This window comes from Euprymna scolopes, chromosome 11 (assembly GCF_053919585.1).
Source record: "Euprymna scolopes isolate OS-2025 chromosome 11, ASM5391958v1, whole genome shotgun sequence".
Lineage (NCBI taxonomy): Eukaryota > Metazoa > Mollusca > Cephalopoda > Sepiida > Sepiolidae > Euprymna > Euprymna scolopes.
In genome coordinates, this window is record NC_136492.1 from 14,572,310 (window position 1) to 14,582,208 (window position 9,899).

At 40.2% G+C, this 9,899-nt stretch overlaps 1 pseudogene; it reads right to left on the reverse strand.

Annotated features, from left to right (window-relative positions):
• Positions 1-8,655: 8,655 nt before the first annotated feature.
• Positions 8,656-8,774, reverse strand: LOC145288443 (5S ribosomal RNA; annotated as a pseudogene).
• Between the last annotated feature and the right edge of the window lie 1,125 nt (positions 8,775-9,899).

Sequence of the window (9,899 nt, forward strand, 5' to 3'; positions counted from 1 at the left end):
GTTTGAATTCAACAAGTTGTTGTCAATCCACCTTCTTAATGTTGCGCAGATTAAATTCATCATGTGTAATCGTCATAGTGTTAACTTCACTATCAATCTAACACAAACTATTAATACTTGACCTGAGTAGTTTTCCTGACTCAATAATCAGTAACTTTTAAGTAAAAACATAAAAGTCCCCAAGATTAATTCATTTTCTCTATAAAGAAAGAAGTATATATATATATATATATTTTTTTTTTAATTTCCAGGCAATGTCGATTGTGGAGCTAGTATTTAATGTGAAACTGATTTTAGTTTTTTTTTTTTTTTTTTTTTTTTTGTTTGTCTTTTCTTTTTTTCTTTCTTCTTTTTCCTTTTTTTTCTTTTTTTCTATTTTATTCTTTTATGCAATTTTGCGTTTTTTTTTCTAATCAGACGCTGTGTATATTTTTCTTCTGGTTTTCCTATGTGCATTCCTGCACATTCGTTCGGTGCAGCATTTCGGTGATGACATCTGATGCACATTTGGGAGGGTAATGGTGCTTGGAATCTACTGCAAGCTTAAATGTAAATTCAAGTTTACATGGTGTGACAGAACGATAACTATTTATTTACAATACACGTTGAAAGCCAATCTTCTTACAAGTGAGCCGACACAGCAAGAAAGTGATTAAAACTCATAATAGCAAGTCATAAGACATTTCAACATACAAGAGCTGTTCCAAAAGTTATTACTCCTATTCCTCCTATTTTTTGTTCCACAGAAAGGATTGCAAATGGCATTGTTATGATGATTGAACTCATGCATTTATGACCTGAAACTTTTATATCTCTGTCGCAGATATTAAGGGTATTAGACTTAAAGAAAGCAACTGCTGTCATGGGCGTGCGTTTGAAGCAGAAGTGCGTCTTTGAATTTCTTGCTAAAGTATATAGAGAATGACAGTGACTTTGAAAAAAAAAGTAATTCTGAAGGACAATAGGAGGCTCGGTTAAATTATACAACTCCTGTCTTCGTAGCTCTTCATTATTTTTGTGGTGAAAACAAGAGGTTTTATTTTTAGCAACAGCTTTTACATGACAAAATGTGCTCCGGACAAGCATGCACATCGTTAATTGCCAGCAAATTTAGAAAAAATCAATACAGAATTGGCTTTATTAATATGAATACGAAATTTGCATTATTAAACTATATTTAAGTGTATTTTACGACAGGGAAACGATGGCTGGACTGCTATTAAAAATAAAATCAAGATAAGTAAAAATAAATATGAAAGAAATATCATTATATAAGATTGTTAATGCAAGTTAATGAATAAGTCGATCTGTTCGGTGGAATGTCATGCGTGTGACTACAAAACTGATCCAAATGTAGCACCCAGGAGTATCTTATTAAAGAAGAGATGAAGCTGCTTGCCGGATGCTGCAATCATTAAGTTCTATATATTAGCTCCCAGGTGGGATCTAATATATAAATTAAACTAAATTAAATGTTTTTTTTTTACCAGAAGTTTTCTGCAGTAGAATATACCCTACATGTCTTCAACTTTAAATGCAAACAATCCTGTAGAGATCGCTATAAGAGCTATTCCGTCGCAAATAAATTACGCTTTCGAACTTAAGCAGTAAGTCGATTTGTGTTGTAGGTTTCTTAATTTGATGACGAATGTGTGTAGTCCGTTTTCTAAGTCACAGATTCAAGTAGGTAACATTCGAAACTGTATCTTTCTTCACACTTTAATTAACCTTGAGTAATCTATATATAGTCTCGGTCGATCTATTAGATAAATCTTGGTAACACGTATTCCAAATACGACGGACATTACAGAATGTATTCCATGCAATCCTGTACTTTACACGAACGGTGTAAGTATAGTGGAGTATTCAAGTTGAAATCTCATTAAACGGACAACAGTGATATCTGAAATTGACGACGTTAGGTAGACTTGATATTTTTCTATTACATGAGAACCAAACCAAATAAGATTATGGACAAGCAATAGCCATTTTTATTGAACTCCTTTGAGATGAGTAATTTGTGCATTTATTTTATTTATTGCGAGCAGTTATTCTAATCTTCAAAGTTGTTGTTTCATCCCGTTTCGGCCAACTCATCGTCTGGCCTTCTTCAGGTGATTAACTGCGACGCAATAGGAATGCTAAATCTTTTATCACTAATTATTGCCTCCCATAGTTGTTGTTTTTTGGTCAACTAAACCTCTGGCCTACTTTTGGTAGGATTGAAACCACTATCTTAGGACAATGCTCATGTACAGTGTTTAAAAGAAACGGCTCCTCATTTTCTACAGACAAAAAAAAAACAATTGGAGTCGAAGGCAAAACCAAAAACAACCCCCACACTTAGAACAGAAACTCTAAAAAGCATCAGACTCATTGCAGAAAGGAATTGTCTCAAATAAAATGGTTTTGTTATCTCCCGTGCACTGCAAGAACAGTTAAAGAACATTATCTGTATATCAATTGTAAAAGTAGGGGAGCTGAAGTACGTAGCGAGGGAACTCGGGGCAAGATTCTAGCACTTGCTAAAAATAAAAAGAAAAACGAAAACAAGAATAGTGCTAAAAATAAACAGTTTAAACAAAATGTGCGACTTCTATAACAAAATCTAATAAGGGGCAGACTAGCGTAAGAAAAGCCGCCAAAAGGAAGAAGCTGGATAATTATTGGAGGCATGTATTCTAAAATTAAGATACTTCTAGTGAAAAGACCCAATGGATTCTAGATGTTGCAAAAAACAACGAAAATAAATCAGAAATGCCAGAGCTAGAGATAACAAAATAGATGATAAAACAAAAGCAGAAAAAAATAATAACAATCTCTTGTATTAGAATTAACACCACTACATAGTCGTTACAACAGTTGCTTCACCAGACTATTAAGGGATGAAGAGGCCATACCAGCATGAATGTTAAAAATTGATACATCCTTCATACCCAAACGAGTGAAACACGAAGCCATTGTAAGTTCAGACCTTATCGTATCCTTGGCCTTTTAGTCAAGATCAAAGTGTAGTATCTGTTCCTGCAGATGCTGCAAGCTATGACTAGCAAAGACCGGATGTGGGGGCAACCCCACATGCCTGACCATTAACCAGCTCCCATTTCCCACCTCTCGGGAGCTGGTCCCCTTTTTCCCATCCCCCTCCCTTCACTCCTCACATTAAAAATCGGCCTTGTGCCTAATTTGCTCGGTGGGGGAGCAAATAAACACCATCTGTTCCGGCAGATGCTGCAAGCTATGACTAGCTATGACTAGCAAAGACCAGATGTGGGGGCAACCCCACATGCCTGACCTTTAACCAGCTCCCATTTCCCACCACTCGGGAGCTGGTCCCCTTTTTCCCTTCCCCCTCCCTTCACTCCCCACATTAAAAATCGGCCTTGTTCCTAATTTGCTCGGTGGGGGAGCAAATAAATACCATCTGTTCCGGCAGATACTGCAAGCTATGACTGGCTATGACTAGCTATGACTAGCAAAGACCGGATGTGGGGGCAACCCCACATGCCTGACCATTAACCAGCTCCCATTTCCCACCTCTCGGGAGCTGGTCCCCTTTTTCCCTTCCCCCTCCCTTCACTCCTCACATAAAAAATTGGCCTTGTGCCTAATTTGCTCGGTGGGGGAGCAAATAAATACCATCTGTTCCAGCAGATGCTGCACTTAAGATAATTTGTACCAGTCAATGGAGGGGAAACCCTCTATACTGGGACAATTATTATTTTTGGTAACCAGAGTGCCCCCTTTTTGCCTACTTTTAGGGGAGCTGGGTTTTACCTCACATTAAAAACGGCCTTGTGCCTAATTTGGTCAGTGGGGGAGCAAATAAATACCATCTGTTCCGGCAGATGCTGCACTTAAGATAATTTGTACCAGTCAATGGAGGGAAAACCCTCTATACTGGGACAATTATTATTTTTTGTAACCAGAGTGCCCACTTTTTGCCTACTTTTAGGGGAGCTGGTTTTTACCTCACATTAAAAACGGCCTTGTGCCTAATTTGCTCAGTGGGGGAGCAAATAAATACCATCTGTTCCGGCAGATGCTGCACTTAAGATAATTTGTACCAGTCAATGGAGGGGAAACCCTCTATACTGGGACAATTATTATTTTTGGTAACCAGAGTGCCCCCTTTTTGCCTACTTTTAGGGGAGCTGGTTTTTACCTCACATTAAAAACGGCCTTGTGCCTAATTTGCTCAGTGGGGGAGCAAATAAATACCATCTGTTCCGGCAGATGCTGCACTTAAGATAATTTGTACCAGTCAATGGAGGGGAAACCCTCTATACTGGGACAATTATTATTTTTGGTAACCAGAGTGCCCCCTTTTTGCCTACTTTTAGGGGAGCTGGGTTTTACCTCACATTAAAAACGGCCTTGTGCCTTATTTGGTCAGTGGGGGAGCAAATAAATACCATCTGTTCCGGCAGATGCTGCACTTAAGATAATTTGTACCAGTCAATGGAGGGGAAACCCTCTATACTGGGACAATTATTATTTTTGGTAACCAGAGTGCCCCCTTTTTTGCCTACTTTTAGGGGAGCTGGTTTTAACCTCACATTAAAAACGGCCTTGTGCCTAATTTGCTCAGTGGGGGAACAAATAAATACCATCTGTTCCGGCAGATGCTGCACTTAAGATAATTTGTACCAGTCAATGGAGGGGAAACCCTCTATACTGGGACAATTATTATTTTTGGTAACCAGAGTGCCCCCTTTTTGCCTACTTTTAGGGGAGCTGGTTTTTACCTCACATTAAAAACGGCCTTGTGCCTAATTTGCTCAGTGGGGGAGCAAATAAATACCATCTGTTCCGGCAGATGCTGCACTTAAGATAATTTGTACCAGTCAATGGAGGGGAAACCCTCTATACTGGGACATTTATTATTTTGGAAAACCAGAGTGCTCCCTTTTTGGGGAACTGGTTTTTACCTCACATTAAAAACGGCCTTGTGCCTAATTTGCTCAGTGGGGGAGCAAATAAATACCATCTGTTCCGGCAGATGCTGCACTTAAGATAATTTGTACCAGTCAATGGAGGGGAAACCCTCTATACTGGGACAATTATTATTTTTGGTAACCAGAACGCCCCCTTTTTTGCCTACTTTTAGGGGAGCTGGTTTTAACCTCACATTAAAAACGGCCTTGTGCCTAATTTGCTCAGTGGGGGAGCAAATAAATACCATCTGTTCCGGCAGATGCTGCACTTAAGATAATTTGTACCAGTCAATGGAGGGGAAACCCTCTATACTGGGACAATTATTATTTTTGGTAACCAGAGTGCCCCCTTTTTTGCCTACTTTTATGGGGAGCTGGTTTTAACCTCACATTAAAAACGGCCTTGTGCCTAATTTGCTCAGTGGGGGAGCAAATAAATACCATCTGTTCCGGCAGATGCTGCACTTAAGATAATTTGTACCAGTCAATGGAGGGGAAACCCTCTATACTGGGACAATTATTATTTTTGGTAACCAGAGTGCCCCCTTTTTGCCTACTTTTAGGGGAGCTGGTTTTAACCTCACATTAAAAACGGCCTTGTGCCTAATTTTCTCAGTGGGGGAGCAAATAAACACCATCTGTTCCGGCAGATACTGCAAGCTATGACTAGCTATGACTAGCAAAGACCAGATGTGGGGGCAACCCCACATGCCTGACCTTTAACCAGCTCCCATCTCCCACCTCTCGGGAGCTGGTCCCCTTTTTTCCTTCCCCCTCCCTTCACTCCTCACATTAAAAATTGGCCTTGTGCCTAATTTGCTCGGTGGGGGAGCAAATAAATACCATCTGTTCCGGCAGATGCTGCACTTAAGATAATTTGTACCAGTCAATGGAGGGAAAACCCTCTATACTGGGACAATTATTATTTTTTGTAACCAGAGTGCCCACTTTTTGCCTACTTTTAGGGGAGCTGGTTTTTACCTCACATTAAAAACGGCCTTGTGCCTAATTTGCTCAGTGGGGGAGCAAATAAATACCATCTGTTCCGGCAGATACTGCAAGCTATGACTAGCTATGACTAGCAAAGACCAGATGCGGGGGCAACCCCACATGCCTGACCTTTAACCAGCTCCCATTTCCCACCTCTCGGGAGCTGGTCCCCTTTTCCCCTTCCCCCCCCCCTTCACTCCTCACATTAAAAATCGGCCTTGTGCCTAATTTGCTCGGTGGGGGAGCAAATAAATACCATCTGTTCCGGCAGATACTGCAAGCAAAGACCATATGTGGGGGCAACCCCACATATAAGACCTTGGTCAATGTAGGGGCAACCCTTCATACCAATTGTCACTATCCAGCTCCCCTACTCCCCGGGGAGTTGGTCCCCATTTCCCCTTCACTCCTCACATTAAAAATCGGCCTTGTGCCTAATTTGCTCGGTGGGGGAGCAAATAAATACCATCTGTTCCGGCAGATGCTGCAAGCTATGACTAGCTATGACTAGCAAAGACCAGATGTGGGGGCAACCCCACATGCCTGACCTTTAACCAGCTCCCATTTCCCACCTCTCGGGAGCTGGTCCCCGTTTTTTCCTTCCCCCTCCCTTCACTTCTCACATAAAAATTGGCCTTGTGCCTAATTTGCTCGGTGGGGGAGCAAATAAATACCATCTGTTCCGGCAGATACTGCAAGCAAAGACCATATGTGGGGGCAACCCTACATATAAGACCTTGGTCAATGTAGGGGCAACCCTTCATACCAATTGTCACTATCCAGCTCCCCTACTCCCCAGGGAGTTGGTCCCCATTTCCCCTTCACTCCTCACATTAAAAATCGGCCTTGTGCCTAATTTGCTCGGTGGGGGAGCAAATAAATACCATCTGTTCCGGCAGATACTGCAAGCAAAGACCATATGTGGGGGCAACTCCACATATAAGACCTTGGTCAATGTAGGGGCAACCCTTCATACCAATTGTCACTATCCACCTCCCCTACTCCCCGGGGAGTTGGTCCCCATTTCCCCTTCACTCCTCACATTAAAAATCGGCCTTGTGCCTAATTTGCTCGGTGGGGGAGCAAATAAATACCATCTGTTCTTCAGATGCTGCACTTCCATTTCTTGTTCTCTTTCGGTAGAGGAGCAGTCCATCACGACTGAGACATTTTTTTTTTATTTTTGTACCTTTTCTCCACGTTAAAAAACGACCATGGTGTCATAGTGGGGAGGCATAGTAAATAGATACAATCTATAAGCTTTTCACTAATTTGATTGCTGACAGTATGAATGAACACTTCTCTTTTGGCGCATATATAAGTAAAGAAAAAGCTGGGTGCAGAAGCAAGTGTTTAGGCACTAACGACCTGTTGTTGGTTGATAAAACCATACCTAAGGAATGTAAGAAGAAGGCAGCGGAACCTAAGAATGGATTGATTACCAAAATGCAATGATAATGTTCCTCACACGTGGATGCTGCGATGCCTTGATTTATACACGATGCATAGAGTTATCTATATATAATACTAAAACTCTGTCGTTCTTGGTTGTTTGCTTGTTTGCTTGCGCACTATCCTCCTCCTACTCCTACTACTACTACTACTACTATGCTTCCTCTTCTTGCTACTACTATTACTTCTCCTCTTTACAACTACTACTACGCCCACTCTTCCTCCTCTTACTACTACTACTACTACGCCTCCTCTCCCTTATCCTACTAATAATACTACTGCAATAATAAAAATGTGGCAAACAATCATGATATTAAATCACACTAACAAAACTATAAAAAAATCCCTGACGTCAAGATCAGAATAAAAATGTCGCAAGTGCATAGCCTATCTATTTTATTCTTCTGTCTGGCGATAGATTTCGTTAAGTAATTTTCTCAATAAAAACCGGAATGCCTAAAATTTGTAGCCAGGCCCGCAAACAAAGTCAAACCAAAAGAATAAACCATCTGCTATTCATGACTGACCTCATTCTGCATGCCAACACGGACGCTGATTTAAGTAAGTCGATTTTTGCAGGTCGTACATAAGTTCTTCAGAGATACTGGAATGGTAGTTGGTTTGGACAAATGTCCAAAGTGGCACATTAAAGCTGAGAAGAAGTTCCAACCAGAAAATATACAGCTAGACGAAAATACTGGCACCACCAACATAAGAAGAAAAATACAAATGCCGCAGCATAGAATAGAATTGTTCAATTCAAGATGAGAGAAAAATAGGCAAAGAATATATACGGCGTGTAAAAAAGATAAATAAAACATAACTTACAAACAAAAACAAGGTAATTTCAATTAACTAACTAGATATACCTGTGACAACATACAACTTAGGCGTTGTTAACTGACCACAAAGAGACATAAGCAGACTAGACACTAAAACGCGGAAAATGTTGACACTGCACAGAATAACATACAGAAACCTATGGCTGTCTAAGCTGTATCTGCCCAGAAAAGCAGGCGGTATGGGCCTCATCAGATTCTTGCTACTATCGTGAGCACAGTGCAATATTTGATGAGCTCCTTAAATTAATATCTTATAATGGTGCACCAACATGTGTGTGTTTACTATTTAGGGTTTAATCGGTTTCCTCCGAAGGAGGAAGTTTCATGGGAGTGTGAAATTCACAAGCGGTCCCCAGTTGCATGTATATCCCCGTTAGGGGAGATGACGACGTTAGGTTTTTGCAACTTTTTGCAGGGAGGTGTCGACGTCCTCCTACATACAGCACCTGAACTTCCCAAATTGGTCGCCCATTTTAGTAATGACCAGGCTCAACGTTGCTTATCTTCGGTGATCTGACGGGAACCGGTGTGTCAACGTGATTATGCCGTATAAGTGCACCAGCGTAATGAAATAAGAACCAGAATAAAACCTCCATCACGAAAATGGCCAAACAATTTCGACAAGATTCTCTTGCAGATAAAAACATAATCAGAAAACCACTTTGTTCCAGAAATAGCTGCCAGTGTCGCAGGAAAAAAAAAACAAGAATATCTATTGTGAAATAAAACCGGAAGAATGTGGCAACCAACAGTGTGCTTTCAAGTTGAATTTCTAGTTGAATACACTAAGGAAGGATTTGTGGACTAGCTAAAGAGTGGATTGCTCAATTATGACGAGGAGATGATTTTAATGCTGGGGGACGCACAAAGAAGTGTGTAAATATTTCTACAGGATGATTTGTAAAAAGTAAAATATATAATGTAAAATGTTGAATATAGAATACAGCAGAACGTTCTGGGAATATGTTTACCAGACAAAAAAGTTGGAAATAAGTCATACACCATCTACTATGACGATGCAATTCTTACAGCTACGTGCCCAAAACACGGACCTATAAGCCTGACATAGCGATAGGGGGCAAGAAAAAAAAAGAAAAAAAAAACGTAGTTGAAATTAGTGTCCCTAATAATGCTGAGTCAAACAGAGCCGAGGGAAAAGATTATAAAATACCAAAGTCTTATGTACAGCATAAAAAGAAACTGGAATCTTATAATCGCTATGATTCCTGTAATTATAGGATAAACTGGGGCCATGAAAAAGAATTTAAAAAAAATGATCTATTAAATATACCCAGTGACCCAAGTGAAAGAATCATTCAAGCAATGCCCTTTAAAGGGGCGATAAAGGTGTTAACAATATTTCAGTTGGAATATATTAGATAGCGAGTTTATGGTTTGCATCCGGTAGAATGCCCCATCTCCAGCTTGAACCAATTGAGAAAAAAAAATGGTCAAATGGGGAAACTAATCTTATTTTTCAGTGTCTTTACTATCTCAGGGTTTGAAAGATAAAAAAAGAACAGAGCTTTAATGGAAGATTCTAACATCTGTGTGTCTTTTATTTATTGAGATTGTCGGACTGACTTCCTTATCTTGGTTGTTATAGTCACAACGTTTCGGCCGTTTTGCCCTCCGGCCTTCATCAGGTGTTTTGTATCGAACTGGGGAACCGTTTGTT